Source organism: Adiantum capillus-veneris, chromosome 23, assembly GCF_014529385.1.
Source record: "Adiantum capillus-veneris isolate H3 chromosome 23, ASM1452938v2, whole genome shotgun sequence".
In the NCBI taxonomy this organism is placed as follows: domain Eukaryota; kingdom Viridiplantae; phylum Streptophyta; class Polypodiopsida; order Polypodiales; family Pteridaceae; genus Adiantum; species Adiantum capillus-veneris.
Window position 1 is genome coordinate 17,889,087 of NC_140953.1, and position 17,692 is coordinate 17,906,778.

The following is a 17,692-nucleotide window of genomic DNA, read 5'->3' on the forward strand; positions in this document are numbered from 1 at the left end:
ATACTTTTGTCATTTCCATCTATTACACTGAATTCATATGTACATTTGATGTACTAGCTCTATCATTACCCCTCCTTTGCACACGTTGGGTTGGGGCATAAGTAGGCTGTAACCCAAAGGCTTCAAGGTAAAGCTGCAATACATTTGGTGACTCTGACAGTTCATGCTCTTCCATCTACTTTGCATCCATAGACGGATAGTTCTTGAACTTCACCAAATAGCGTCTTGCAACTTGTCCTTTAACTTTTCTGTCCTTATGTGCCAAAACTTGCTCAGGTACGAGGATCTCATCAAGTTTCTCAACTTCTGGCTGATCCTCATCTGGCATATCTTTTGGCCCATCACCCACGAAGGGTCTTAGAAGACTCACGTGAAACGCATTATGAATCTTCCATGCATGAGGCAATTTCAGCCTGTAAGCCACATCGCTGATCTTGTCAAGCACTTGAAAAGGCCCATAGTAACGCATACTGAGCTTAGGGAACAACCGTTCCTTGCCCTTCATCTTCTTTAACCTTGCCTTTTTGAACCTTAACAAAACCCAATCACCATGTGATAACAACAATTCACGACGGTGACGATCAGCAGCCTTTTTCTGTTTTGCCTGAGCCTTCTCCAAGGCAACTTTAATTTTCTTGTACATTTCATCCATGTTCTCAACATATCGATCTGCCTCAAAGATCTTGTCCTTTGTATGCAAAATGGGAGTAACTTTTTTGCCGCCTTCAACAATCTCAAAAGGTGCTTTGCCAGTAGACGAATGCACCGTATTATTGTACGCATATTCAAGCATAGGCAAATACTGTTCCCTCTTGCCTTTATTATCTGACACATAACATTTTAGCAAACCTAAGACAATAGAATTAGCCTCTTCTGACTGTCCATCAGTTTGTGGATGAAACGAAGACGAGAACTTGAGCGTAGTGTCCATGTTCTCAAACAATCCTCTCCAAGACAAACTGGTCATGCGAGGATCACGATCACTGATAATCGATTGTGGCATACCATGGTACTTAAACACATTGTACATGAACAAGCGTGCCATCTGATCAGATTTTATCTTCTTCCTGATAGGGATAGAATGGGCTTGCTTGCTGAACCTACAGATAATGGTCCATATACCATAATTCCCTGTTGGAGTTCTTGGAAGATCAAAGATAAAGTCCATAGCAATGCTTTCCCATGGCTTATCCTGAATCGGCAGTGGTTGTAACAATCCTGGTGCCTTTTGCCTGTCAAACTTGACCTTTTGGCAAACTATGCATGCTCGCACAAAGGCATCCACATCTCTCCTCAAGGTTGGCCAATAGAAGAATGTCTCTACCGCTTTAACTGTCGCATCAATGCCACGATGCCCTGCATACGGTGGGACATGAATCTCTTCTATGACCTTATGTCGCAGTGGCCAAAGTCTGCCATGCATCATCATAAAACCATCTTTGAGGAGGTAGTGCTCATGATGTTGCCCCTCTTGTAACTGTTCGAAGATCCTTGCAAAATCTTCATCAGCAGTATAATGTTCCTTCATGTCATGTAACTCATGATGATAAGGAATTGACACAACTGAAATTTGTGGCTTTCTTGATAACGTATCAGCCACAACATTCTTCTTCCCTTCCACATGCATAATCTGGAAGTGGAACATAGAAAGAATGTTTGCCCATCGCATATGCTTTTCGGATAACTTCGACTGTGTCAAGAAGTATCGCAAGCTTTGATGATCTATTTGGACAACAAAATCAGCACCTAAGAGGTAGTGCTTCCAGCTAGAAAGCGCATGAATCACGGCCAAGAGCTCTTTCTCATAGACTTGCATAGTCCTTTCTGGCCCTTGCAAAATTCGGCTTTCATAAGCTACTACCCGTCCATCTTGCGTTAGCACTGCTCCGATGTTACTGCCACACGCATCACACTGGACCACAAATGACTTTCTGAGATTTGGCAAAACAATTACTGGATTTGAAATCAACTTTTCCTTTAAGAGACTAAAAGCTGAAATCTCTTTTTGGGTCCATCTGAAAGTGACCTCTTTCTTTTGCAAAGCGTGAAGAGGCGATGCTATCTTTGCAAAATTTTTGATAAACGTTCTATAGTAGGAACACAATCCCAAGAAGCTTCTGACATTGTGCACAGTCTTCAAGTTTGGCCATGTCTTAATAGCTTCCACCTTTGCGGGATCCATTCTGAGTCGTGACACCATCCTTTGAGACTATGTGGCCAAGAAAGTGGATCTCTTCCAGGAAGAATTCACTTTTCTTAGGATTGACAAGTAGTGTGATTGCGCAGCTCTTCGAACACAATGGTCAAGTGACACCTATGCTCATTCTTCGAATAGACTATCATGTCATCGAAGAACATCCCAACGAACTGTTGATGCGGGCGGAAAATCCGGTCCATCATTTTGTTGAACATGGCAGGAGCATTTGTTAGACCAAACGGCATCACTAGAAACTCATAAAGACCAAATGTCGTTCTAAACGCAGTCTTTTGCACATCCTGTGGCCTTATATGAATCTGATGGTACCCACTCTTAAGGTCTATCCTGTTGAAAATTGTAGCACCCTCTAAACGATCGAGAATATCATCAATTCTTGATGGTATTCTTATTCAACGCACGGTAATCAATACACATGTGCCATGAGCCATCCTTCTTTGACTAGGAGCACTTGGGAGCAAAAGGGTGAAGAACTAGGCTGAATCAGCCCCTTCTCTAATAACTCCTCAACCTGGCCCATAATCTCTTTCTGCTGCGCCGCGCTAACCCTGGACGGAAATCTATCCGATGGTTCTCAGGTCTCTCTGGCGGCAATTGCGACGGTAATGAATCAGAAAAATAGTCACTAAACTTTTGCAAAAATGCTGATCTTTCTTTATCTAACACAGATAAATTTGATTGATCACTATCTGAGACATCACGTGCAAAAATCAAGTACACAGAAAGATGATTCTTTATTACAGAAGTGATAGCAGACGCAGATACAATAGGGACCCTCCTTTAAGCTTTACATCCAAGTTGTGAGTTTTGCCCCTATGCTGTACAATGATCTTTTTGTTGTAGGCATCCAAGACTCCATGCACTCGGAACATCCACCGGATCCTCAACAAGGCATCACATCCTTTCAGCGGCATGATGTAGAACTCTTCTGTGTCCACATACGAGTGAATATGCAGACGCAACTTTCCAATTATGGGAGTAACACACTCTGAGTAGTCAAGACATGCCAACTCTGCCTGTGCTGTGTACCCCATCTCTTCAGCTCTGATGCCCAGCTTCATAGCTAACTCTGGTGAGATAAAGTTGGCGTTGGCACTTGGATCAATGAAGATGAGTGCCGTCTGATCCCTAACTTTACCCCATGTCCTGCATAACTCACTGGCATCCGAACTGGGCGTGTCACCCACCATGTCTGGCACCAAACCTGCCGTGGGTTTAGGCTTCTTGCCTTTCTGGTCTTCTTTATCATCCGAGTCAGCTAATCTTTTCCTTTGTGGAAAATTGGTAGCAAAGTGACCAGGCTACTCGCAAATAAAGCATTTATTTTCAGCCATTAGGACCTTCTTTTCCTCAAGCGACTTGTGCACAAAAGGCTTCCTTTTCTGTTTCTTTGCCTGTGCTCCAGAAGTCCCGGCTGAATCCTTGTCCTTGGTGGCCTTTTCTGTCCCCTGTGACGCATCAGGAGCCGTTTTCACAAAGGGCTTCTTTGCTGAATTTTTCTTTTGCTGCCCTCCTTTGTCGTTGCTCGGAAACCCACTGTCCTCTCCTTTCAACAAGGCAAGACTAGTGTTCGCAACTTCCATTAACTGAGTGAGGGTAGCCACTCTGCTCTTGGTGCAGTAATCGCGAAGCCCTTAAGGCAGCCCACAACATTACTTCTCTATTTGCTTTGTCAATGGCACAAATTTGTAGGAGCTCACTGAGAGTAACGCTTTACAAAACCTCCTATTGTACTCCCGCAAGCTCTTGCATGAAGCTGAAGTAAGCTGGTGCCAATCTGTCATGACGTCGGCTTCAAAATTCACTTGACAGCCAAGCAAATGTAAACATTTGCTTGAAGTAAACCCAAGTGGCGGGTGCTTGTCCTTGCATTAACAATGTCGTCCACCAAGTAGGCGCATTGTCCTTTAAGAAAGTGGCAGCTTTCCTGACCTTCGAGGCCTTTGTAAAATTCCCTCCTGCATAAGCTGTATCAAATTGCTAGAGGAAAGTGAGAGCCTTTGTCTTATCCTCGAAGCCACTGAAGGTACTGAACTTTACAGCTGCACCACCTTCTTTGTAAGCTTTTGGCTTCTCCAGTGCCCCCAAGTTGTCATTAGGAATGGTCTGCAACATGGGCACTGTAGTAGGCATGATCGGCACATCTTGGCCATTCCCATTTTGTGTCAGAGGTGCGATATCTGGCTGCTTTCCAGAAAAACCAGCCATGCCAAAATGACCCTGTGGCACCCCAAATTGGCCGTGGTTGCTCTGAAAACCCTGCTGCATGCCGATACTACTATACATGGGGTTTGGCATGATGCCTTGCATACCCCCAAACACTGTTCTTGGCATGTACGGCTGACTTCCAGGCGCATAACCAGCCATACTTTGGAACACTGATCCACCCCCGAAATACCCAGGCTGTACTGTGGGTGGTGGAAAAACTGGGTGCATAGCCTGCTATCCAGTTCCCTGTCCATTCAAGACAGCATGCTGGCTCTGAAAGGTGGCGGGCTGAACTGGTATAATTTGTGGAATAGGCGTTCTAGCCACCTGTTCAAGCACGGGAGGAACCTGTTTTGGAGCCCCTGACTCCGCAACATGCGAGTGTTCCCTATCCTCCTGAGCCGCATGAAGTACGTGGGCTTGAGACTCAACAAGCTTCGTACGCGGCGTAGGTTGCCTATTTTACTGTTGCACTGGTGGCGCTTGCAAGAACTCCATAAACCTCGGATTCTCGACCAGCTGCGAAAAGACATTCACCGCGGCAACTAACTGAGTCTTGAACGCATCATCCTCAAGTTGCCCAGTCATAAAGCCCTGTACTACTCGAGGGACATTCACGTTAACAGGAGGTACAGTCTGACGTGGCCGTGAGCTCTCGCCAATCTTGAAGACCATAGGAATCTCCTGCCTGTCCTTCGAAGAGTTCCCTTTGTCGGCCATAGTGTAATCCAGCGTTGTTGCACTCTGTCTTTACCGAAAACAACCGAGGCTCACTCTTTGAGGAAAAAGTGATTGATATCCCGGCAACGGAACCATGAAACCGGCCCGTGGGGCGGTAGGCGTTGGCTTTCATCCGAAATTCTTTACTTTAGACACACATAGAGTGAACATGCAAAGGAAACCTGCGACGGGAATTAACACTTGAATACACACACGGCTCGGAAGCTAGAATGCCCCGAGCAGACACCGACAACCTATAGGCCCCAAGATTGGCGCCCCTTTCGGTATTTCTTTTTTCTTTAATAGGGTAAATTACAAAGTAGAGCCCTGGGAATCCTTTACCTGTATCCTGCTAGATACTACTTGATTTGGCCAAATTTCGGCAGCATAACAGCCCCAAAACTTGTGCGACACAAATTTCCCTGCTAGAATTCACTTGCACTGGCGTAAACCCTCTGATTCCTGCCCAAAAACAGTAAATTCAGGTCGCTGTATTTACTGGTTTTTGCCCTGTTTCCAGCCCTAAACAATCCCCGAACTATTCTCTGCCAATGGGGCACGATTCCCAAAGGTTCCGGCGTTCGTATGGCTTAAAAACAGTCAATTTTCTGCGCATACACAGCGCTGGATTTGCACCTGTACGGTGAGGTTATGACCCTCACCGGTACCTGCTTTGGAGTAGCAGCTAGCTACCCCTGTTCCTGCTCAAGGAGGCTCTTGCCTCAGCACAAAAGCATGAATCCACACAGCTGTACATCAGTCAAATGAAGAGCCCTCATGTGGGGCATCACATAACTGCACATAGGGGAGAGAGAGAGCAGTGTGTAGTGTGCAGGGCATCACTCCTGGCACCACACTGTACATGGGAGGGAAAGAAAGCACTCCATAGCTCTTAACCTGTGACAAAGTGCATAATAAAGCCTCCCCTCTCTTAAATTTCAGCGCCACTTCTTCTGCATGAGGCAAGTTCACGAAATTCTGCCACTTGGCGCATTTACAAGCATTTTTCCGTTTCGGGTTTGTTGCCTAAAAATCTCCTGACTGGTGGCTCAGTTGACTTGCGACAGAGTTGTAAAATGTTTCCCTAGTCATACCGGAGGTAATGACGCGAAGTTCGAACACATTTCACGGCCCAAAATAGTAGTTCCCTAAATTTTAGGAAATGATTCCGTTGGGCTCCCAATGGCCTTCTGACCATCTATCCTCATTGGGACCCATCCAAAAGTGCAATGTGGCCCAACTATCGGATACTTTCAGTTGGTAGTTCCACCTTGACTTTATACCTTTATTGAGTTCACTTCCTAGTATCCACCAACTTGCTAAGTGCGACGGGGGGACCTATATGATCTTGCTCTGAGCCTAGACATCCTCTCACTATACGAATTCCAGTGCTGGCCACTTCCCGTCTGCGGGTGAAACTACCGTTCACATTGGCCATACAATGTCCGACCGTTTGCTACTTCAAAAAGAGGGTCTCAAAAATAAAACAAAACCCATCGGAAAGAAACCAACAACTAAAGTTAGCAGTTATCACGTCCTCGTGACATAGTTAACAGCTGCCACGTCCTCGTGACATTGTCTGTTTTGCAGGCGTAATCGAGGGTGAATTCAATTCTTTCAAGAAGTTGCTTCCAACTTATGGACAATTGCTGAGGGGCGAAAGGGACACCTATGCATTAAATAAAGCGGAGGACCTGTCGACGTGGCTGTTGTATGGACGACTGCGACTTGCACTGACTACTGTACGGATGGCCGCAAACGCGTTGACTGCTGACGTGGCAGATTCGTACGGAATTTTTGTTTTTGGTGCTGCTTGCCATTATTTGCAGCTTTTGGATCACGACGCTTTTGAGTTTACATGCTTTTGGGGGTCTGCTTTTGGCATCCCTAGAAACAATAAATAAATCCCGAGGGTCTCACTTCTTAGCGCATCTAGACGTAGGGTCTGAGAGCGAGCACCCTTGGGATTTGTACTTTGCGCAAAGATTAATATAAAAAAAATACTGAAAGGGACGCCAGTCTTTGGGGCCAATCTCTCTTGGCACGGCACTACGCTGGGCCGTGTCGACTCTTGAATTGTGAATTGTTTTGAAGTGAATCTCTGTTGTGTCGCGTCAGAATCTAGACTTGGGGTGTCCAAGTTTGTTACATAAAACCTGCGATTTCCTACAAGCTGTCCCGTATAATCCAGGCTGAAAATGACTTGTTCTAGTTCGATTTCGGCAGCATAACTATACTAGGACGCTTCACAGACAGTATCCCCACGCATTAAGTGACTTTCCCGGTGCATATGGACACTATACAAAACCTGGCGAGAATCTGGAGCACGCTGAATTCTCTGTTTTCTACCCTGAAAATGCGCCAGATCACCCGCATAGTGGTCTCCTCGCGTCCCTGGATCTTCTGGGGATATTAGGGACCGTTTAGGGCCGAAACCCTGTTTTGGGCTCTGTTTCGCGAGGGTGGCAACCGTAGCAAGTTCTCAAGCTCCCGCACTTGTAGGGCTACTTGCCCTTTGAATCGGACGAGATTTCTCGCGTGAAATCGCTCTGAATTCACCTATACTTGATGTGAGGGTTTAGCAACTAGCTGATCCAGTACCTGTGCAAGAGGCTCTTGCCTCGGCAATCGCGTATGAACCCACATAACTGTACATACAAATGAAAAGCACTCAAGCGGGGCATCACGTTTCGGTATTCAAAAGGGGAGAGAGGTGCGCGAGAGCAGAACCATCACGCTACATAGTGCAAGGGAGAAGGCAAGCTTTCCATTAAAGCTTCAACACTTGGGGACCCCGTCCGATGGGGCCCTAGTGACATAAAGGGATTAAAATAAAGCAGGACTCACAAACACACTCACGCAAATCTGATGACGTTGCAACTGTATGGAAAATCCGGAAATTGCGCTGACATGATGACTTGGCAGGCTGTACGGATTTCCGCGTTTTGCGCTGACTGCTGTACGGATTTTCGTAAATTGCACTGGCAGCTTTTTGGCATTGCTTTTGGACTAGAAGCTTTTGAGTTTAAAAGGCTTTTTACTGTAACTGCTTTTCAGGCCAAGGGCCTTTAAATATGAGGTTAGGGCTCATTCTCTAGCATGCTTCTTGGAGAAGGTGCAGAGTCTGGAGTACCGGCTTGTACTGTGTTGATGCAATATAAAGAAATATTGAAAGGGGTGCCAAGGTTTGGGGCCAATACTCTCTAGGGTGGAATTCCACCACTCCGTGTCGCGTGTCGCCTCTCTCTTTCAGTTCAGTTGTTATTGAAGTGTTAAAAGTCTGCTCAGTCTGCTCTTTTCTATTTGCACGTGGTGCCCGTCTTGTGACAATGGTATCAGAGCATCAGGCATGTGCTTTTCTGAAAGCATACCGGTCCTACAAAAGAGCAGACAGAGATGAATTTTTAATTGAGGTATCTTCGCCCTCCAACCCGGACTTATTAGCCATTCCCACCCTTACTTCATCGTGCATCGGGCGCGCTCCCGTCTTCACCGCTCATGTCTTACAGGGCATAAGCCGTTAAGATCACTTGCAAGAGAAGGATCCAAGATTTGTTTCGAGCTGTTGTTTTTTTGAGAGACAGTAGCATGCAGATGTCTATAGATACCAAGCCGCACACTTCCAAGGACTTGGCAAGCTTTTAAGAAATTTTTTTTGCCCGAAGTTATATGGTTTTTGACATCTTCCTTCGAAGTGAAACTTCTGGTAGAGTGTGGTATCGTGAAATGCTTGCCATGGAAACCCTAGCAGATTATAACTTGAAGTTTCTTGACATCTCCTAGTAGATGTCTCTTCACGATCAGATGCCCTTGGAGGTCCAGTGTGAATGCTATCTTGGGACTACCATCGCCGCCAAAAAAACACTGTTTGTCCAAGAGCTGATGGACCATGCTGTGTTCGGCTACTGCTGTAAGGTGCAGCGGAATGAATGTTGAACTTTGCTCAAGATGAGTGCTCCAAACTGTGCTCAAGGGTTCCTTTTACTTACGGAAGGGAGAGCCTTCGGTTCCTTTAGTGAGAGAGTGCAATGGACACAAACAAAGTGGAGAACACTGTGAATGAAGGTGCATGAGACTGAGAGACAGAGAGAGAAGAATACGACACTAGAATGTTGTCAAACCCTCCTCCAAGGGCTCCACTCTCTATGGCGAGAGCGGTCTACTTATGATTGCACAAATCTCTACAATGCTTGGACTTGCCGACGATGTCGACAATGATGAGGACGACGACGAGACGGCTGAAATCTGAAAACGCTAATGGCTGAAATCTGCAAATCTTGTATCTGTTGTATTTCTGACTCTATGTCGATGACCACGGTGATGACAACGATGCAACGACGACGCGCTGAAAACGCAGATGCTGAAATCTGCGTTTTCTGGGCTGAATCTGCAAACTCCGCGGGCTTTGACAGTGCGGCGAGGATCTGCTACGGGAAGGTGAGATCTGCGAGGTTCGGGGGTTCTACTGCGGGTACTGACTGCTGAAAACTCCACGAGTGTCTTGACTAAGGGCCAAGGGCATCAAGACACTCGTGGAAGATTAGTACAGTCTAGGTGTGATGGCTAATTTTACTACGCCGGAATATCAAGAGTTCCGATCTGGACGAAAGGAGAAGCTAACTCCTTGATCAAAAGAGCCGAAAGGAGAAGCTAACTCCTTAACAAAAAGAGCAAACTGATTGTCCCTCGGAATGACCCTCCGAAAGTTTTGAGCTAACTGGAGTTCTTTCGCAGATATGCTGGAATCGTGGACGATTACTCTCTTTCAAGAGGGGAGATGTAACAAACTGCTAACGTGTCAAAGCCCTGAAGAATGGAGCCAACTTACAGATGCTGGCCGAGGGGTTTAAACCCTAAGAAGAACAAGTAGCAGAAGAAGAAGTCCTACCAACTTATGGGGACCCCGTCCGATGGGGCCCCAGTGACATAAAGGGATTAAAATAAAGCAGGGCTCACATACACACTCACACAAATCTGATGACGTGGTAGCTGTACGAAAATTCCGGAAATTGGGTTGACATGATGACTTGGCAGGCTGTACGGATTTCCGCGTTTTGCGCTGACTGTTGTACGGATTTTCGTAAATTGCGCTGACAGCTTTTTGGCATTGCTTTTGGACCAAAAGCTTTTGAATTTTAAAGGCTTTTTACTATAACTGCTTTTCAGGCCAAGGGCCTTTAAATATGAGGTTAGGGCTCATTCTCTGGCATGCTTCTTGGAGAAGGTGCAGAGTCTGGAGTACTGGCTTGTATTGTGTTAATGCAATATAAAGAAATATCGAAAGGGGCGCCAAGGTTTGGGGCCAATACTCTCTGGGGTGGAATTCCACCACTTCGTGTCGCGTGTTGTCTCTCTCTTTCAGTTCAGTTGTTATTGAAGTGTTAAAAGTCTGCTCAGTCTGTTCTTTTCTATTGGCGCGTGGTGCCCGTCTTGTGACATGGTGAGGATGTCCCGTCTTGTGACATGGTGAGGATGTGCGTATCTGACCAATAGCACATCGTATCCCGTGGGATAGATGAGTATCCATGTATCTTGGTTTGATCACAAAACCATCCTCCGTGAGTTGGAGAAGATGCTCTCTATAGAAAGTCATCTACGTACCTAGCTCATGTGTAGGTTGTATCGATGTCCTCTTTGTATTAAATTGAATCAAGTCCTGTCTGATGAGCCTGGTAATCTCTACCCTAGTGAGGGGGATGGAGGATGCATCCGAAGAGTACTGAAATGGGGGTAGCCGGTCCATACTAAAGCCATGTAACTGAAACCAAGATGCCATCTCTGCATATCAACATGATCTATCTCCCTGCAATGCCAGCTGTCGGGAAGACTCTAGTGCTAATCGAGCATATCTGTCTTTAGGGAGAGCCCAAGTGCTATGCATAAATGAAACTGATCGAGTGAGTGCCTCCACTACCAATGGAGGAGTAGCAAGCTCCGCCCTAACAATGTCATGTGGTACTGAGGCCTTGGCCCTAATCATCCGAGAAATCATAGACACCAAGGGCTTCTCCATACATCTCCATCCATAAGTACTGCCAACTCTGCTATGATGATCAACTGAGGGGCCCCATATCTCCACTGCGTACAACATGGCCGAGTGGTACTGAGGCCTTGGCCCTAATCATCCGAGAAATCATAGACACCAAGGGCTTCTCCATACATCTCCATCCATAAGTACTGCCAACTCTGCTATGATGATCAACTGAGGGGCCCCATATCTCCACTGCGTACAACATGGCCGAAGTGACCAAAGTGTCAAAGAGCCAAAGCTTTGTCCGAGGTTCTTGGAACTGAACCTGCGAACATATCCTCTCAAGTCTCCCCAATGCTGCATAGGCTTTGGTCAATCGCGTATCTGCTGCACGCCTCAGGGAAAATACTGGACCACTGAAACCGCCCTAAGATAAGTGTATGTATCTGCATACTCCAAAGTCTCTCGACCATATGTAAAAGTGGGGGCGGACCTCCTCACCCACTGTGTCGTGGTGTTGAACACCATTACCTTGGTCTTACCAAGGTTCACAGACAATCTAGTTTCCCATGCAAATACATGCAGTGCATCCAAATGACGCTGCATCCCTTCTGGAGAATCGGAGATCAGCACAATCAATATATAATACCAACGGAATCCATGTCCTTGCAAGCTGAGCACCTCTATCACCCTCTGTATGTATCCCAAAGAGAGTCGGAGATAGGGGACAACCCTGCTTCACTAGATTTTGACACTTAGAGCCATTATTGAGGAGGGTAGACACCATGGCAGGAGGATATATTGTAGCTTTGTGGATTTCCGCAAAGCCTTTGATACAGTGCCACGAGGTCAAGAGTGGAGAAAACTCTCCTGAACCCTACCTGTCTTGCTGCCCGTATGCCCTCTCTCTCTGCCCATCCACTTAACTCATGCTCAAGAATTGATGCATATAGCCTAGCCACAAAAAGAGAGAAAGAAAGAAAGAAAGAAAGAAAGATTTTTAACGTCTATGTCAGGCCGAAATCGGCCTATGAGACAAATCAAATGTACATGGCGTGTATGTCATCCGTCTATCGGAAAGACAAATGAAACAAAACTGATACAAAACTGAACTGAATGTAGGTAATGGAGTATCTGAGGAGGGATGGGGCTCTATCTCTAGGGGTATATGCATGTCTATATGCTCAAGGTAGTACAATCATGAGAATGCATCAAGCTCTCTAGCTCCATCCTCTACAAATGGGGGGATGTAAGATGTGGTACATGGGCGGGGCTGGTGCCAAGGCTACCCGGATGAAAGCTGTCGGGTCGGCCCTCATCTGAGCTACTCGCTCCTCAGTGGCACGGCGCTCCCGGGCTCGGATCTCCTCGATCTGTCGGTGGTGGGAGCTCACGCCCCTGTAGCCTGTGACTCGTGGTCGTCGTCTAGCTCGGTTCACCTCCGCCTGTGGGAGTGTCACTCCTCTCTGAGTATCTGGTGAGGTAGGGGTGGCAATCCTCTGAAAGAAGTCTGTGAGCTGCGACTGTCTCCCCTCTGTCTGTGTAGCTGTGCGTGGCTGTAGAAGTGTGTCCCGATGGCTCTGTATCTCTAGTAAGAAATGTCCGAGCTGTCTCTGATCTCGAGAGTCCATGATCTCTCGGAGAGTGGGCTGTCCTCTGAATAAGGCCTCATACCTGCCTCTGATCTCAGTGTATGCTCTGCATCTACATACAAAGTGCTCCTCACTCTCCACCTCCTCTGTGCAGGCTCTGCAGACTCGCTCCTCCCTGGGAACACCAGTATGTCTCCCGATCTCAATCTCTAACCTGTGTGAAGCCACTCTCAGCTGACCAATCGCCACCCGTGAGCTATGTGGCATATATGTGTCCATATAGCGTGGTCTCTGTATGAACCCCCCAGACAATATGGTGAGAAACTGGTCTCTGTAATCTGACATCCTCGTCCCCAAGCCAGGTGACTCCCAGACTCTCCTAGTGTATAGCTGCCACAGATCCTGTCTCAATACCAAGTTTCTCTCACTACGAGAGAGGTGAACAGATGGTGAGTGGGGGTCGTACTGGAATGGTGGTAGGCTCTCCATGTCAAGACCGTGTCCCTCAAACCATGCTCTGACCTGTGAGTACCAAGCTCTTGCATGCCCACTCTCTGATAGCTATATAGCTGCCTCAAATGCTCTACGAGTGAGTCTGTCAGGAGGTAGCTCTCTCATCCTCTGGATGAAGCAGACTGTCTGGAATAATGCCTCTACAACCATAGGTGGTGTGGCGAGCTCGGCTCTAATAATGTCATGTGGCACTGTCTTCTTGCTGCGGAGCAAGCGTGAGATCATACATACCTGTGGTCTCTCAAGCTGTGTCCACTGGTCATCTGTCAATCCTGGTGCCCATACTGCCGCCGAGTACATCAGGGCCGGGGTGACTAAGGTGTCAAAAAGCCAGCCCTTCGTGCGGGGCTCCTGAAAGTGTGCCTGGTGGCATCTCCGCTCTAGCATGGTCAGAGCTGCATATCCTCGGGTGAGCCTGTCAGCAGCAGCCTGCCTCATAGTGAAGGGTCCTGGTAGGCTGGTGAATGTGATGCCAAGATAGACATAGGAGGTGACTACATCAACCTGTCCTCCTGCTGCTGTGAAGGTGGCAGCGCTCCTCACTGCACTGGATGTGTGAAAGATCATGACCTTGGTTTTGCCAAGGTTCACAGTCAACCCCTTGTGTGTGCTGAAATCGTCCAAGGCCTCAAGATGGCGTTGCAAGCCCTCGGGTGACTTTGAAATCAACACAATATCATCAGCATATAACATGATGTGGACCGGAGTACCTGCCAAGTCGCTCCCCTCTCCCCCTGCTCGTAGTATGTAGTCGGAGATCTCGTCGATGTAGAGCCCAAAGAGTGTCGAGGAGAGTGGGCATCCTTGCTTAACACCAATGGTGCTAGCAATGGTCTCTGAAAAGCCGCCTGGTCAACGAACTCGACCCGTCACCCTCTCGTAGAGAGTATATATGGCCCAAATCATCTCTGTCGGTACCCCAATGCTGTGAAGGCGCTGGAAGAGTCTTTCGCGTGGGACTGTGTCAAAGGCCTTGCGGAAATCCACAAAGCAGCAGTAAAGCCTCTTCTTCCGCGCCTTTGCCCCATCAATGAGGCAGCGCAGAACGAAGATGTGGTCAGTGGTGGAGAAAGCTCGTCTGAAACCTGCCTGGCCTGGAGCTCGTAAACCCTCGGTCTCTGCGTAGCAGCTAAGCTGTGCCTCAAGTACTGCTCCATATAGCTTGGCCATCGTGTGGCCAATCATGATAGTCCTGTAGTTCCCTGGGTCCAGGGTGTCGCCAGATTTGTGGATAGGCACTATGGTGTGCTGTGTCCACTCCTCTGGGAAGCCCTCCCCTATAGCCCGGTTGAAGACATGTGCAATCAACGGGGCTATAGTGGAGGCCGCATAAATGATGTGCTCACTCTGTAATCCAGTGTGGTCAGCTGATCGTCTGTGCTGCATGCGGCGTATGGCCCTCTCTACCATCTCTGCTGTAAAGAAGGAGGAGCACGTGGGGCGTGGCTCATGTGGCTGTGGGATAGGAGGCTGCCCTCGCACCTCATAGAGGCGCTCTGCATAATCATGCCATATCTGTGGATCCTCAATAGCTGTGGTCGGACGTGGCTCGCGCAGGGTGCGCCATGCCGTCGCGCTATCTATGCTCATGAATAGGCGGTATAGCTCAAGCTCCTGTGCCTCTTCGAATGCTCGCCGCTTTTGGCGTGTCAGCGTCTTCATATCTCGTCTTGCCTCTCTCTCTGTGATCTCTCCTAAGGCTCGCCGTGAACGGAGGCGTCGGTATAACTCTCTGCACTCATCATCATACCAGCGGTTCTGAGGCATAGTCCCGGGGGGGGGAGTGCGTCCTGTGTGAGTGGTGTGTGGAAAAGAGCTAATAGCTGAAGTGTGGAGAACGGAAGAGATATGTGATGTGAGAACTGAGAGTGGTGTGGATGGGTGGAGGAGGCATAGGCAATGCTCGACCTCGGCTGAGTAAAGAGAGGCTAGCTCATGTGTGAAATGGATGGTGGTGTGTGGAGTGTGTGCTGTGGAGCTATGTGGGATGGTATCTCCGGTGATGGAGAAAGAGAGGTATGTGTGGTCGGCTCCGATGGGTATGGGTGGAATGGTGAAGGATGTGATAAGGTGTGTAGCCTCCCTGGGTCCCAGAATATAGTCGACTGTACTCCCCCCTCCCTCTGTAACTCCATGTGGCATACAAGTCAGGCCCCCTGAGGTGGGCCACTGGGCCATCCCGTTATAAATAACGAGACGGTGCTGGGAGCCAAGTCGAAGTAGGTGTCGTCCGTAGGCTGTGACTGGAGCTCTGTCTGCTGTATCTCTCATAGTAGCCTCCTCATCTAGAGTGTGTAGTGCCTCTGGGTCCTCGTGGTCATATGTTTCACACTGCTCACTGCGCGTACGAGCATTGAAGTCTCCCATAAGGAAGACTTCACCCAGTGTGGAGTACTCCATAATGTCCTCCGTGAGGCATGCGTACGGTGACTCCTGCTCAATAGGGGCGAATCTGGAGCCTGTGGGAGCAAAGTAGCAAAGGGCAATGTAGACGATCCTGTCTCGTGAGAGCTCGAGGCGAATCCACATGTATCGGGCCTGTGGGTCCCGGGCAACAATCTGTAGTTTGCTGTGAAGCCCCTGTCTAAAGAGTATAGCCACTCCTCCTGAACCGCGAGTGGTGTGCTGGCGCATACATCCCCGATGTAGAGACTCCCATTGGAAACCATGTATCCGTGGTAACCCTCTCTCTGGGCTCTCGTGTGTCTCTGTAAGTAGAATGATGTCTCGACCTCTCATCACCTCCTCAAGTCTCTCTGGGTGTGTCCATAGGTCTCCATTGCAATTCCAAACCGTGACATGAATCTCCTCGTGTGTCCCACAGGCCGCGAGTCCCTATGCGATGGTCTTGCCATCAATGATAACCCTACCATCTCGATATACTGCCTTCTTCCCTTCTTTGCGGGCCTGGTGGACTCTAGGCATGCACGTGCGGCGGTGATCTTGTTGCATCTTTGTGAGGTCATCATCAAGATAAATCGGGGGGCCTTCTAGCCCTCTCAAGATGACCCTCTTTCGGAGGAAAGAAGTTCGAGACTCCTCGGAGGCGAATTGGAGGATGAGAGCTCTCTTCTTTGGATCTTTACCGGCTCTCCAAACTTTGGAGAAAGGGATCTCTTCTTCCTTGTATCCCACTTTCTTGCATAAGGCTTTCCCATCGCTCTCGGGTGTGGACCCTTCTTCTTCTTTGATGCCGGTCACTCGCACATTGAGACGGCGAGCTTGTCGCATTTTCTCCTCCTCGATGGTTGTGTGTACGATGAGTACCTCATCTTTTTGGGCTTCCTCTCTTGCTACCTTCTTGATATTCTTTTTGACCACTTCGACCCATCCTTCTTTGGTGGCTTCTAATTTGTCCTCAATGCTTGCGGTGAGGGCTTTGGTGATCTCCTCCTTGAGGGCTTCCTTAGCCTCCTCTTTAATCTCTCCTTCCTCGGGGGTGAGGGATGTGATGGAAGCATGAAGGAGGTCGATTTGTGCCTTCATCTCTTCTTGCTCTTTCCTCCATCTCTCCCTCTCCTTCTCGTTCTCCCGTGCCCTTCTCTGCTTCTCCTCTTTGAGGTTTTGGATTTCCGCTCTCATGTCCTCTTTTTCTTCGTTCCATAGCTTGATGAAGGTGGCTTTCTCCTCCCTCCATATCTCTCTCTCCATCCACCATTCTTTCATGTCCTTCTCCAATTGTGCAAGCCTCTTGTTCGTGAGCATGAAGGTTGTCTTCATTGTCGATTTCGGCGTCTTGATGATGGGGGAAGACATAGTTGTATTCGGAGCTACCTCTCTTCATATTGTGAAGAAGAGGGGAGAAGGGGAGTACGTGTATGTATGCGTGTATGTGTGTAGTGTGTGTGTGGGTATGTATCCGTGTGTGTGTGTGTGTGTGAGTGAGAGAGAGAGAGAGAGAGAGAGAGAGAGAGAGAGAGAGAGAGAGAGAGAGAGAGAGAGAGAGAGAGAGAGAGATGAAATGAAATGTTATATTAAACGTCTTCAAAAGGCTAAAATGACCTATGAAAATAAAATGAAGTAAAGCGAAAAACTAAATCGTTAGACGGAAATCACCATCATCATCATCAATGCCCGAGGATACCCGGCATCGGGCGTTGTCCGAGAAAGAGACTCTCAAAGACTATGGATAAAGGGGGAGAGAATTAAAAAACGCACTTTAAAAAAGTTTCGGGTGAGGATGCTGTTGCTGCTGCATCCCCAACTTGAGTCATATCAAGGGGCTTCATTCATGTTGAAGATCCTGTGAGGCAGCAGAGTGGCTTCTCCCTTTCATTCTTATAATCTGAATCTAAATTTAGCCTAATCCCTCTAGGCACACATAGGAATGATTTTAGATGGTCTCAAAAAAAGACATTACCCAAAAAGAGTGCTAGATTTTCAAACAAGACTCAGGGAACTGAGATACAACATGCAAGAAATAGGAGAATATGTGAGAGGTGTCTCTTCAAGTGTCCTGCTTTTCTCTGACAC

The 17,692-nt window shown here is 47.8% G+C and overlaps 1 protein-coding gene across 4 annotated transcripts in view; it reads left to right on the top strand.

Moving 5' to 3' along the window:
• Positions 1–17,692, top strand: part of LOC147427470 (SAND family protein) — a 114,863-nt gene that overhangs the window by 40,371 nt on the left and 56,800 nt on the right. The window lies entirely within an intron of this gene.